General features: G+C 37.3%; 2 protein-coding genes across 7 annotated transcripts in view; one reads left to right on the top strand and one right to left on the bottom strand.

Annotated features, from left to right (window-relative positions):
- The window catches only part of LOC129727325 (flotillin-2), a 380442-nt gene that overhangs the window by 220183 nt on the left and 145203 nt on the right, over positions 1–15056 (bottom strand). The window lies entirely within an intron of this gene.
- Positions 12889–15056, top strand: part of LOC129727320 (glucose dehydrogenase [FAD, quinone]-like) — a 34112-nt gene continuing 31944 nt past the window's right edge. Inside the window, exons 1-2 of one of the 2 annotated variants that reach the window (XM_055685045.1) lie at positions 12889–12981; positions 13674–14183. The gene's annotated coding sequence lies outside the window, so the exon portion shown is untranslated. Of the gene's footprint in view, positions 12982–13659; positions 14184–15056 lie in introns of both variants that reach the window. The other variant, XM_055685046.1, reaches the window with a different exon arrangement.

The following is a 15056-nucleotide window of genomic DNA, read 5'->3' as shown; positions in this document are numbered from 1 at the left end:
GCTTAGCTGATTTATTTAAACTCAATCAACGACCAAATGCTTAACATTTGCCGTTTTAAATAAACGTTTCGTAAAAAAAAGCTTAAGATCTCAACTGAACATAAACATTCATATTGATTGTAAAATGTGATCGAAAACCATAGCATTATTTCCGACAGAATCAATTTCGTGTCCATTCGCCATTTTGCATTCAACTAATATCTGTAACGGATGCGACGCTGATGATGCCGGCATTGGTGAAAGAAGGATAATTTGCGAGAAAAGCTTAGTGTTGCACCAATTTGGTGATTGATAACTTTCCGCGTGTTTGGCTTGTAGTCCCAATAATGAATGTAAAAATTGATTAATTGTAAAAAGAGAACAACTCAACAAATGGGGGCCCTAAGGTGGGCTGGATGACCAAGCTTCCAATAACCAATATAAAATAACATTCCAATCAAGTGACCCAATTATGTGATACATTTAAGAGTAATTTGAAGAAAAGCAATTAAACTGTTTTAAAAATATTATTATTATTATATATAGAAGAGATGGTCAGCATAACCTCGCGAAAGCTAACACTCAGATCGGGTAGCTTAATTGCCACTATCGGCTATAAGTCCATTTTGGCTTTTCACTGCTCCACAGCAATTACCAGTAGTCGGTTTATAGTGTTTGTTTTTATTTTATTTGGAAAGCATCAACCGTAAAGATATTTGTTTGAGTTCAAGTGTTGAGATTAGATCATCGTGTAAAAATTGATTGTGGTTATTGGAAACATTTGATGTCAATTGGTATGGTAACAAAATAAAAATAATGAATTATGCAAAATATTTCATTACAGTTTTTTTTAATTAATATGGTTATATAGAGACTCGCCGAAAACAACGTTGAATCTATAGTTTATATTAATTCATTACATGTTTATTTATATCAATGTTATAAAGCAAAAAAAAAAATTTAGCCACCATGTCATCGTTTTCAACCCTTAATTAATAGTGGAAACTTTGATTTGAAAAACATACGACCTTTTAATAATAAACTCAACATAAGCAAACTAGACTATTACAGCAGGGTGGCCACTCATTCTACATTTTCAAGTTCCCGCATTTTTCCCGACTTTTTCCCGCATGATTGCAAGAAATTCTCGATTGTCAGAAACGGTAACTAGGTTATGTTCTATCGACGGCTGAACGTCAATTTTTGGACCCTAAATCGGAAGTAATAGCTCATCATTTCTACCGAATTTGCTCGGGACATTCTAGACAAACAGTTGATTAGTTACATAAAATGCAACCTTTGCCTTCCCATGGTAGACAGGTTAAATACAATTTTTGCGGTTTTCTCAAATTTGTAAATCTTCCATTTAGCAGTCAATAATCGTGTTAGCTATTTTGTTTATTATATTCATTATGTTTGTCTATCTGTCTTCTAAAAATATGATATAAGCACTCTTTTTTTCAACGCATAACAACCTATGAGGGGAACAACAACAAACCAAACAGCACTTTTCGTACAAACTTTGTTTTTCGTTGTTCAAATCATCGGGAAAGGTCGTGGGAAGTTAAGGGTGAACAAGAAACTACTTAACCTAAAAGTGATGAATATTTTGATTGAATTGATTATTTAGGAAACAAAACTTGTGAAAAGAATTTGCGTTTTTTTTTCTCAAATTAAAGATATTTTTTTAACATTAAGGAAAAATACTGCGATTTAACTGTATTTCGTTTATCACGCATTACATAGATTCTGAAAACTTCAGAAGTGCATTCACAACATTTTCAGTATTTTGATTTGCTAGTTCATCAAAGTTGCATCTCGCTGGTTATCTGCCAACATCTTCAACTTGTTTGCATCCAGCGCTCAAAATGTCCAAGCTGATAAAAAAAAATGATATTAGGGGCCAACATTTCAAAATAAATGATTTCGAAACTTAAAAATTAACCTGGAAATCAGAAAAATGATCTTGAATTATTATTTTTCAAATTAAAAGGCTGCACAAACTGTCTTGCAGAAACCGTTGAAAAGGGAACAAATTTATTTTTAACTTCTTTTAAACTTTTCAAGAAAAAAAAATGTTTCCCGAAATTTTCCCAAATCCTTATTAGGATTTTTTCTGAAGAATTTTTAGTTTTTGTTTCTCCATGATCCTCAATAAAATCTTTTTCGAAAATCAACTCTTTGATATGTTTAATTTAAAATATTTTTAATACTCAACTACTGCCAACAACTTTGCCGAAAACATCGCACCAATCAAACAAATCGTTCTGGTTTCGAAAAAATAACTTCCAGAAATTTTAACTTCTTCCGTGTTCAAATAATCAACGTTGTAACATTTGGCAACTTAGAACTCAAAGCTTTTTGAGATATGCAATATTTTTTTTCAATAGAACTACTATCTAAAGCTTTGCCGGAAACATCACACCAATCAAGCTTATTATTTTGGCTTTTAAAACATTTAAAGTATTTTTGTTTATTGGCCACAGATTTAGCAGCGGAGCACAGAGCGATTGCAGAGCTAGCGCTGCGATCCCGCAGACACTAACAGTCTCTCTCGAGCCGAGACACGAACCTACGACGACTGACTAGTTAGGCCAGCATCGTACTCTAAGGCCAGTTGCAATACGAAAAGCATGTAAAAAGTCGTAGGAAGAAACAAATAAAATAAATAAAATGTTTTCTTGAAAAATGTCGAAAACGATAATATTGTTTTCTACAGGGTGACAAAAAAGTCCGGTCACACAGAAAATCTCAATATTTCAAAGAATAAGAAGAAAATCTGAATCTGGCTTTCATAGCTTTATTCAGTAACTCATAAAGATACTTCACAGACGATATCTCGGAATTACACCACCTTTCTCTGATCGAACCAGCTTCAAACGTCTCGGAAAGTCGTCGCGAGTGGCGCACACGTGCTTCATCGGCATCTCGTCCCAGATTTCGTGATAGCTCGCTTGAATTGCTCCAAATTTGTTATTTTATAGTCGTTCAGCTTCGACATCATGTATCCCCACTCGAAATAATCCAGTGGATTCAGATCCGGAGACTACGGAGGCCATTCATTCTTTGAAATGAAACCGGTCAAGTTTTCCTCACACCACGCCTGAACAACCTTTGCGGTGTGGGATGGGGCGCCATCTTGCTGGAAGCAGTAGTAATCGTCTTCAAACAATAGTTCAGCTTGAGGCAGAACATTTTTATTCAAAACCGTGTCCAGGTAGTACGCTCAGAGCCGTAGCTACTCCGTTTCGCGTGGGGGGCAGAGAATTTTTATTTGATAAAACGTTATTTTTTGTGGAGTAAGCAGTTTAAAACCGTTATGTGCTCGACAAAAACAAGGATCTTTACGCGTCCGTCGGTAATCCCGGAATTTCCCGGAAATAAAGCAGGGATATAAACTTTATCATTTAAGTCTTAAAATGGCGAGCCAGCTTGTGGTTAAAAACCTTCTTATTAAAGAAAAAAAATCTACAAATTTCTAACTTAAAAGAGCAGGTTTACATTGTGTAATTTAGTTTCAGGGGACCAATTTTTTATGCAGGTTCAGCTAGTTTTACTCTAACTGAGTAAGAGCTTCGTACATTTACTTTATATTCATATCGAGCTTGTATTCAAATACCAAGCCGTAAAGATACTTACCTCAATTGAGGAGTAATGGAAGATATACAGTAGGGCGCCAGTGAGATGTATGAAAAAGGTCATTCGAATATCGTTTAGCGGTAGGGTTCAAAAGTCCCCATGGAAAATTACAGCTAAATCGACCTTTGGGAACACGTCCCTCAAAGCGATCAATGTTTCAACTTTCTGACTGATGAAATGCACAGGTAAAAGTTCATTATATCGTCGATATCGAATTTTTTTATGCCAAATGTCTAAAAGATGCATGAAACGTCGAGATCTGGTGCTCCTTATCGGAAATAATTTTTTTTGGATGATTTTTTTCGAGAAGACGAAACTTTTGAGCCCTATCGTTAAACGGAATTCGAATAAATCCAGCTTCGAGAGTCGCCGACCGATGTCAACTAACGATACTGAGAGAATCTATTCGCGAAGAAATACTGAGAGAATGGAGCGATTCAACCGCCAGCCCAAATTCTAAATTTTACGATAGGCTTTGTTTGGATAGGCTGGTACCATCAGACCAGGTAGAGTGTGGAATGCTTAGTTCAAAGTGCGGTCAGACTACAATTTTTATAGTCTGATTTTATTTCGGACCGAACCGGAACAGAGTTGTTCGGGCCAGGTAACGGTCTGGGTTATGCTTCCGAGATGTGGAAAAGTCTGGCTAAAATATATTGAACTGAACATGAACATGAATCACAAGATCATATTGCAGGAACTTAGGATACTGGCTCACCGAAAGATTGAAGAACTTTTTCTTTTTGGCATATTTGCTCGACCAAAAAATTGTCTGATACCGTTGACATTAAAAAAAACTGGTGACTATTCAATAATGCTTATTGCTAATATTTCAGATTTTTCTGTTGGATTTTTTCACCTAGTATCAATCACATACATGAGAAAATTGCGTGGGGGGGCAATACAAACGCGTGGGGGGGCTAAGCCCCCCCTAGCCCCCCCGGTACCCACGGGCCTGAGTACGCTGCGTTGATTTTGACCCCTTTATCGATAAAAATAAGAGGCAGTTTACCTCTCTTGCAAATGGCTCCCAAACCATCACTGACGTCTTATTTTGGAACCGGACAACGTTCAGCTTGTCCGCAGGAGCTTGCTGGAGGCTCACACTCCAAACTCGATCATTTTGGCGATTGACTGTTTGCTCCAAAACGAGCAGCTTCTCGTCCGAAAAAATAATCTTGTCATCTGCGCGCCAACCGAGCAACTCCCGCGACCGTTGGTACCTCTTGTCCTTTGTAGCTTTGGTAACCCCATGAACCACCTGTTTTTTGTACGGTGTAAGTTTTTAATCCTTGCGCAGAAGCAGGTGGGTTGATTCTCCGTTCATTTTAAGGTTCCTGGCCAGCTTCCGTGCAGATTGGGCGGGATTCCGGCGAATCCGGTCTCGTATAATATTTTTCAGCCTTGGAGTGATGTGTTTGAATATGTGTCCGGGTTTGTACCCTTTCACATATTCAGCGATAACAGCTGCTCTTAACTCTGCCGTGGCTCACAACTCAATGTAAACAAACTGCACAGAAACGAAACTCTGCCACTTTGGGCAGCAAAGTCAACCCTTTCATTTGACATATAGATGGCACCAGAGAGATGCAACGTGTAGGCTACAGGCGACCCCAAAAAAGTGTGACCGGACTTTTTTGTCACCGTGTAAGGGTATTTACATCAAGAATAGTTTTTTACTATTGAATTGTATAATTTACAGAAAAATACGAGTTTGAAATATGTACAAAAATTAGTTTTTCAAATTTATTTTGTGGCGCCATCTTGAGAAGTCCCACAGAGTCCATTCAATTTTTTGGATACCACCAGATTTCGACATTTAATGCTATTCTAAGATATTGGTGTCAACATTTATATCATTTGAAAAGTAGGACTGCTTAAAGTAGTCAGCGGGTCAAAATAAGTAAGTTTAGTGACTTTTTGGTCAAAAAATTGACTGCTAAAGAAAAACGTGACTTTTAAGGGACCAACTTGCAGTCCTGCACTTCCAACTTCTCCATCATTTGTAATTGCATCATGCACAATACTTCGAAAAAATCTTGGTAACAAAATTCCCGACTTTTTCCCGCATTTTTCCCGATGTAATTTAATTCCCGACTTTTTCCCGCATTTCCCGTTTTCCCGATTGAGTGGCCACCCTGTTACAGTAAATACGCAAACGCTAAATGAATGCCGTTAAGATGTGGTTTAAAGAATTCCTCGAAGCAACCATCTATGAGGCAACTTTGTTTTTGAATCGTCCAGCATGAGAAAATAAAACTCCCTAACGCAGTTTAAGTTTTTGATATTATTCCTTCCGTTTCTGGGATATGCAGTTATCACCATATATAAATTCATTGGAGGGCTTCGTAGCCACAGGGTTACAGAGTCCATTATGAAAAGCGAGTAGTCGTGAGTTAGAATCTTACTAGAATCCAAGCCATTCGATGTCAACAGACTTAGGCATGGGTTAATTCTCAGGCTCCCCACCTTTACGTTGAATTATACAAAACCTCGACGAATACCTCTTGATAAAAATGAGTCCCTTCTTTTTTGCTGTATGGAAGTTGTTTTTGGAATTTCGGTCTATCGAAGACTGTCGTCGCCTACAAGAATTTTTGAATGTGTTTGCCAACTGGTGTCGAAAGAGCTGGCTTGCGTGGTTAGTTTTTGAATAGCTTTTCATCGTATCTTAAAGCCGGTTATCTCCGACTATCGCATTGACGATTTGGAACTGAAGAGGGTCGATCGTGTAAAGGACCTTAACAGGTATGATACCTATTAGCGCTGGCAGTCCGGTAGTCACATTGAGATCGTATTGGCAACAGAGCATCACAAAACGAAACGAAAAATGTACTCCGTGTGTTGCTTCGGCATTATTTGGAGGATGTCCTCGGGATTGCGAATGTAGAAAAGAGAAGAAGCTGTTTTTTTATACAGACGTTCATGTCCACACTACTGCATAAAGGCGCTTTACTGTTTAACTGGTACATCTACTGATCGAGAGTTACAATCTGATTTGGTTTCCCTACTAGATAACATGGAACCTGCGAATTGAGCGTATACAAAAACAATTCGTACCTATTGCATTACGTGAGCTTTCTTGGTGTGACCCCGCTAACGTTCTCCCGTATCCAGATCGCTGCCGTTTAATTGGTATTAAGCACTATTTTAGCTAAATAACTCTGTGGAGAAATCAACTCACCGACGCTTCTGTCTCTTGTGAATTTTTGAACTTCACAACGCGTTCAACTGGATTTCTGCAGACCCCATACCATCGTACATCATTTGGCTATAATGAGCTTGTTACCGCCTGTATTGGAACTTTTGCTCGTATTGAACATCTGTTTGACTTCAACAAACCCAAACTTTGTTATATTTATTAAGACTTTGGCCCGATAAATCATAGGAAAAAATAAATAACAAACAAATAAAAAAGTCCGTGCTGGTGAGTAAGTGTGATTTTACCTTTCATTTTACATGCTATTTGCTGTACTATACCGAGCCTCCTTTCTCCTGCAAAAAATCGCCAACTATAATTCCCTTGAAAAGTTTCGTTGTGCGTCCTTTTGGCCAGTTTTATTGATAAGAGGAACTTATTTTTTTTAAGTGAAAGACACGCAACAGTATTGTAGAGTTCAGTGTAAAGGAAGGGTAAGTCGTGGGGAAGCTTTAGAATAAACCCATGCTTAAGTCCTTTTTGACATCGAATGGCTTGATCCTTTGATTCTACTAAAATTCAAGCCAACAACCATCCGCTTGACAAAGCGGACTCTGTAACCTTGCGGCCGCGCAGCTCAGTCCCTCTTACAATAAAACTGGTCATAGAGACATTCAGTTGAAACCTCTCCAGGGAATTGTAATTGGCGATAATATTGGCAGAAGGCAGCGAGGCTCAGAGAAAGGAAGGGTGAAAAATCATACACACAATTATTATAATCATGTCACTTTCTCTTAATACTGATATCGCTGTGGTGAGTCCATACAGAAAATAAATCAATCAATGACATATAGGTTTTCTACATAAAAAAATTCGTAAAAGTTAGTGTTTCCCTAATACTACAAATTTCGATATTATTCACAAAACAACGTGAAAGAAATTATGACCTTTTATGATTCTCTTATAACTCGAAATTAGAAGCGGTGACGTGTGATTTTTTTACAATAAAATGTTCGTTGATGTTAAGAAAAGACATTTGAGGGGAAATATCTGCGAACTGGTAGCCAAAAATTGAGATATCTATCACAAAACTACGCAAAACATGCAAAATCATTACTTTTTATGCTTAATTTGCTTCTGCAGGGTGAGGCAGGAAAAACATGCGAAAATTTTAAAACGTTAACATTGGGTTAATTTGTGTAACTAATGACTTATTGCTGTTAACAGTATGTTGATTACGTTTACTTTCAACTGGTACAACATCAGAACATCGGAATTATTTCATGACAACTTTTGTTACTTTTGAGCAACATTTTATTACTTATTGTGTCTTATGACCGCGTATTACACACAAACAGTAATAACCAAAAAGTAACAAAATATATGACGGCTACAAGCTTGTATGTGTTTCTGCAGGAGAACATACAACCATGAACCGCAATGCATGTGTTAGCAAGTCTTCACTTGCTGCATTTGTATTGGTACAAAGATCAGGTTCATTTCTTTCCCCTTTATTCATACATAAACAGAATCTCACCCGGTAACCTCAAATGTCTAATTAGGCGTCGTACACAAATTACGTGACGCATGAAGGGGGGGGGGGTTAAGTTTGCGTTACTTATTGTTAGAAATGGGAAAATTTTTGGGGGTTTAGCGTTACGTATTTTAAATGGAAGGAGTCAGATTGATCGTTACTTATCGTTACATAAGGAAGGGGGGGGGGGGGTGTCTAAAATCTGGATTTTCAGCGTTACGTAATTTGTGTATGACGCCTTAGAAACACCACTGATTCGTTCCCAGTGTTTACTTGAAATAGAAATCTGTATGTAATACCAAAATGTGCCAAAAACAATATTGATAACGAATTCTTTCAACTGATCTAGTTGATCGAGACCGCAATTAGCCCTCCAGGCTAGTGTGCGATATTGTTTTGTTGTTGTTACGTTATTACAAACAGTGTAGCAATTGTGATTGATCTTTCAGATTATTAGATTTGAACTCAAAAATGATTTGGAAAATCTTGAACTTGAACATCTGATATGCAATACCTTACCTTAACTCAAATATGTTCTTTGAACATCTGCATATATTTTGTTGTAGATTTAGTGCTGGGAAAAATCGCATTTAATCGATTCAAATAATTACACAGTGCAACAATTTTTTGCCTGTATGATGTATGATTTTTACATGAATTTTGACGCGAAAATAAATTCCCCCAAGTTTGAACATATTTTACCTTAAGGGGCAACAGTGGCGCCATTTTGAAATTTTGAGAAATTTTCGATGTTTTTTCGACGCAATTTTGTTTTGAAGCCAAATACCAAAATTCTAAGAGTTTGTCCACATACTTTTTTACCCGTCTTTAAAAAAAAAACAGATCTTAAATAGAGAAAAACTGAGCTCAAAACGGTGATTCTACGAAAACGGGTTTTTGCATGGTTTCAGTATATTTCACAAAGCGAAATAATATCGAGTATGTGTAAGCATTAAAGGTTATGCGCTAATATCTGAAAGTGGTAGTCAAATTGTTACAGTTAGCCAGGGAATCTTCGGGAACAAAAGGGAAAGACGTCTACTCTTGCTTGAGGTTGAACTAGTAATGAGAAAATTTTATTTTTCATTTGGTTGCTATACAAACTACATAACAACCAATTGCTAAGAGCTTTATGATGTTGCACTCCATCAAGGCGATGGTTGCCTGGATCCATCAACACAAATTATGTCTTATTTTGAGTAAAAAAGTCTCAGGAATCGATTGGTAGGTGTCTGATCCACGTAAAATGTCAGCAACATGTCGATTTTGTCCTAATTCCTCTACAATACTAAAATAGGTTTATCTCGACGTTAGATTCACTTATTGAGAAACTCTATTTAATGTAATATTAAGAGTGTAAGAGATACTCAAAGATACAACAACAATTTGTCTTCACATGATCCCCCCTTTTGCGACAAGAGGGCCAGGACCAGTCAAAACATAAAATTCTCGCTTCGGGTATGAGACAGAATCATCGCGTCTTCGATAAAGTTAAATGCGAATGCGAATACACAAAATATGGGTATCTACGGAATCCTGATGATTCACAAAGGCCAGAAATCAACTCTAGCCGCTATTTTTAATTCCGAACTTTCGGTTTCTGACGAACAGTTCATAATGGTCCATAACTGGCTCACCTACTGCAGTGCGGTCAGAATTTTTAACACAGGTTGCTTTCTTCAATAAATCACAAACGGTACAAGATATCGACCTTATTCAGTTTTCAAATAAATAATTTATAATAGGTATTGCATTTAGACCACTATCATAATTAACCAATATTCAAACGTTATATGTATAGTGTCGTGTCAAATAAACTTTTTTTTATTACTTTATTAAGGTGGCTTTCAGCTACAGGCTGGTTGGCCACCATTCAAATAAACGTTTTGATAAAAAAAAAGTTCAAATGTTTTGAGACAGTTTCCTACGTTATTTTTTCAACTCATTTAGACTTTTTTACGCGGTTTTATACAAATTTGGAACGCACCCATCGCGTTAAAACCTGACTGTATATAAATTTTGAAAATTTTGAAATTCAAGATGGCGACTTAAGGATTCTGTTGAAAACAGCCAGAAATTAGTAATTTTTGGTTTCTGCAAAACAACCTAAAATGATCGAAGATCATCCAACAGAACTATTCCCGGCATCGCAGTGATGCTCAGAGGCTGAAATTGAACTCCAAATGATTGCAAATTCACTTCAAGTGTTTGCCATTTTGGAATCCTAGATGGTGGATTTCTATTTCTGGAATACAGCATGAAATGGACAGAAACCATCCAGTATGGGTCTTTTTAGCACCGGGATGATGCCCTAAGGATGAAATTCAACCATGAACGTCATTTCAAAATCCAAGATGGTGTTTTTCAGTTTCTGGAAAAAAACCTAAGGGTCAAATGCTACCCAATATGAATATTCCTGAAATGAGGATGATACTCAGAAGCCGTGAATCAGCTCCAGATTTCATCTTGGAATCCGAAATTCATAGTAACAGTCCGAAATTTCCAAACATAACCAAATATGGATATTTCTGCTATATTCTGAGAATATTGAAGTGTTTATAGAGTTCAAAGTGATGATGAAAGTATAAAATGTGAAATGTGACGAGATATATTTGTTACTTCAAAAGTGGTAGTGAGATATAAGAAATTATTCTAATTGTGATGATCCCTAGCGACTCCGTGAATGTTCAACTAGTTTGGAATCCTTTTGAATGTTTTTGATTTGATTATAACGCGGTAATAAAATTATACATAACAATTATTGCTACCAAATAGCCTCCATACCTATGAACGAAAAAACTTTTATTTCGTCAATGAGAATCCGGAGTATTGCTACACCATTTCCAGTGAAGATACTTCCAACGTTATCTCAGGTTAACGCAGGTGTCCCTGGATATTTTCACATCTTTTCACATGTAGATTCAAAAATGCATCGTTGCAAACAGTTAGGATTTGTTTGTTATAAGCCTCATAGCAAATCAAGAATATCATAGTGATATTATGACCATAACAAAGGTTACTTTCTCCGTTACGCGCAATAAATAGGATTTCTGGTCAGTTGGCGAGGAATTGTGTTAATGAATTAACAACCTAAATAACAACCGGAACATTTACGCACCTAGCTGCAGGCATTATTGCTCCAAATTCTATATATAAACAAATACTTCTTTTATTTTTCTAGATACCAACGTGAAAATGTGCAGCATTACATCATGTGCTGCACCAGTCTTACAATATGCAATTTTTCTTGCTTGTATCTGTCGCTATTAGCCTACAGCTCAACACACAAATGCCGGCGAAACAGCAATAGTCATCACCGGTCCGGTAGACTGCTTGCGCACCGTGTTTTACGATGGTTTGTAACGTTTGTTTACATTTTTTAAATAGATAGTTATTACGAAAAAGCAACAAAAAGGCGTCTCCATCGATGTCTGAAACCGAAATTGACGGAATGCCCCATTCATAGTAGAGCAAATAAACGTCACGAACTGAACAACTGTGCCAGTAGGTCCAGCTCAGTCTACTGCTGGCTGCGTCTCAATTCCACTCAGCACCGGTTGAAGTATGCATCCCACTTAAAATTATGCACCGCGAAGTGTCGACTTTTTCGAGTTGAAACCGAAAAGCTGAAGCCCCGCGGTTGGCACAACGTAAAAACACTTCAAGAATCGGTCTCTGCGGGACAGTGTGCATAAGGACTTTAGTAAGTACTCTCTTTATTGCAAATGGATTTACTACTAAAGCGTGTATTATCCCACAGAACCTGTTTACCTTTATTCAGCTGCTGACAACATCAGTTCGTAATTTTAACGCTGGCTGATTCAAGTGCCGAAGAAAGAAAAATGAATTACTTAACAAGCCACCAGGTCTGTTCGGTTAAATCACGGATTAAAAGAGTTTGTCGATATCTTTAAATATTTTTGAGGTTTATTGAATATTATTTTCTGCAAAAAATGTATTTTAATTTTTTTTAAAATAGTTTCATAAACGGTTAGGAATTCTAGTGATTTTCAATATTTACATCTTTGCAGTTCTGTATAAGAATGATCTTAAAACTGCCACATGTTTGACGTGCCAAGATAAACTCAGGGTGAACCTTCTCTTTAACCAATGCTGCGCTATGAAAGTGAAAACAAAATGATCCAGCGACGATCGTTCATTTACTACAAGCAACAACAATCGGTTTCATGTCATAATACCTTTGTCAGTTGCAGACACGACATCATCAAAAAGGTTTTAGCACTAATCAGGTTAATTCAAATTTTTTAGATCAATGATCGGTCCACCTAAACTCGAACTAACCGAAGCACTAGTTTAAGCAAAAAAATATTGATGAAGAGGTTGATAAATCGACAACCCACGGCCAACAAATGCTAGGATCTATCAATCTAGCAGTGTTGCGTTGCAAACATTCACAAAGTGGGCGCGATGTGGTGAACTTTGCGCGCATAGCTTGGTCGCGCAACATCCAGTGAAGTCCTCGTAGCTGCTTGCGACGCAACACCAAGAGAGCACGCGGCGCCAACTGCTGCAGCAAACATGCGAAGGCACATTTTAGCTTATTCGGAGGCAAAAATTCATTAGTTTTATTTCTGTACCCGTGGTCTTAAGACGTGTTTCGCGGGCGTTCGTTCGCGTTCCTCGGAATCCTTGGAACAACCCCTTAGGCGATTGTTTTCCACTAGAAGAAGTGTGTTGTATAACCGGGGCAATAGTGCGATAGCTTGCGAGGGATTTGCATGCGAGAGGACCGTTGTTATTCTAGAACAGCAAAGTTGGGAAAAGGATGCGGCGCTCGCCATTTTTTGATCGACGGGACATATTACATAATAAGCAATCTAGTGAACTTGTTGCACAATATTATATAATAATCTTTTCGAAAGTGGTCGTTAATTTGAAAGACTTTTAGGTACCATTCAAAATAACTCATCAACAAGTGCAATTTCTGGAAGAGTCCAAGACTGGTTTTGTTGAAGATTGGTGAAGATTTCCTGTGAAAAATATACCGAATTTCTACATAATATTTTAATTTTTGTCTCTTCTTAAGTTATTTCAATTTTGCTTAACGATTCACTTTATGTAACATGAAGTGAAGCGTCAATTGAACGTTAACAAAATAATTTACATTCATCTGCTACTGAACAAAAAAGTTTAGATTTTACAGCCTCCAATGAAGCAGCATGTCCCTCAAAAGCCTCGAAACATTGTAATTTTAGCGCGCGAAATGTTTCTTCATGCAGCAGCACACGCTAATTGCAACCGAGCGGAAGCTTAAATCGAACCGATTACCACTCACTTGAGCTCCGCTCGGACTCGTGCTGAGCACGGATGAACTCAACTGCATAATTTTCCATTCAACGCATTTGAGAATTAATCCTATAGGTTTCCAAGCAAGTTGAATCTAACGCCGGAAAGAGCTTAGTAAATACGAAAAAAATGTGATCAATGTTGAACATCAGCAACGTGCATAACAAACTAAAGTGATCTTGGACTTAAACAAGACAGTTGAATGAATTACACGTTGAGTGATGTTGCAGACTTTACGCAAAACTTGGTAAAACCTGTCTTGGTGAGAATTTTAATCATTGAAAGCCGATGCAAAGAAGTTCGGAGTTAAACGAAAAAAAGCATAAATAGTGACGGGTGGAAAAGCAAGTGGCAACTCATGAGACATACAAGCGCAGTGGGAAATCAGTAGGTGTGACAAATATCAAATAAATTGGCCGATTATCTTCTGAATAAACCACTCAAAATAAAGCTCGTGGAAAAGCCTGGAAATCAAAATACCTAGGAAGTAAGGGCGGAGTTAGGATTTCTTAGAGAGACAAGTGGATCACTTTCGCAAGACATGGAAGAAGTAAGAGACCTGCAGATGTGGATTGTCTTTCAAATGTAAGTAATATCTCCGGTTTGATGGGGTTAGTAGGAAAATATCGCTTTAGGAGGAAGGAAAATATCGCACTTGCACAATGAGTAGAGTCATTCGCAGTAAATGCAACGCAGATTCAAATTACACCGCGAAATCTTTTTTTTTTTTTTAAATCATTACACTCAACACTAAAAAACTAAGCCATTAAAAAACTCCATCCATAAAGTAGAAGAACAGTTGTTAGTGCCAACAGATCAGTTTAGCCTAGAGATTCGGTTTTGATAAAATTTGAATGTTTGTGATTGGTCAAAGAGCGTAGTGAAGGTCTTGCGATTGAAATACGTTACATTATTGCTGAAGCTCATGCGACTTCTTCAAACAATGGAAACGAAATATAAATTTAACAAATTACAAACAAATTGAAAGTTGGGAAGCATTTTTTCTTTGTGAAATATTTTCAGCCAGCAAGAAGACCATGAGAAAACTCCGTGAGATGATGCTTATAATAACCCTGATTGTGCGATGTAAATTTCTGTTTGTTTTCTTCATTCAGCTGTTTCAAGTTGAGCTCCCCTTATTTAAAATTGACCGTGGTTAATGATAATGTTATCAAAACTTCATATCGTGAAATATGGAAGCCATTTTCGCTTGATCCTTTGCACCGTTTTTTCCCTAGAATCTAACGATTCTCTAACGATGAGAATTACACTTCTTAGACATTGAAGTTTATTGCTTGACAAGATTTCATCACTCACGAGCAGGGCTGCAAGTTCAACACTGCAAACGAAAATGACAAAAATAGCATTTTCACTGTCTCAAGTTGAAACGATCTTCAGTGCCATTGGTATCAATTTTCAATGAAAGTCCGGTCATTGAAAGAACTGCCGGAGCTTTCT

The sequence above is a fragment of the Wyeomyia smithii genome, chromosome 3 (genome assembly GCF_029784165.1).
Source record: "Wyeomyia smithii strain HCP4-BCI-WySm-NY-G18 chromosome 3, ASM2978416v1, whole genome shotgun sequence".
NCBI classification, from domain to species: Eukaryota; Metazoa; Arthropoda; class Insecta; order Diptera; family Culicidae; genus Wyeomyia; species Wyeomyia smithii.
This window is presented reverse-complemented; position numbering and strand designations above follow the sequence as displayed.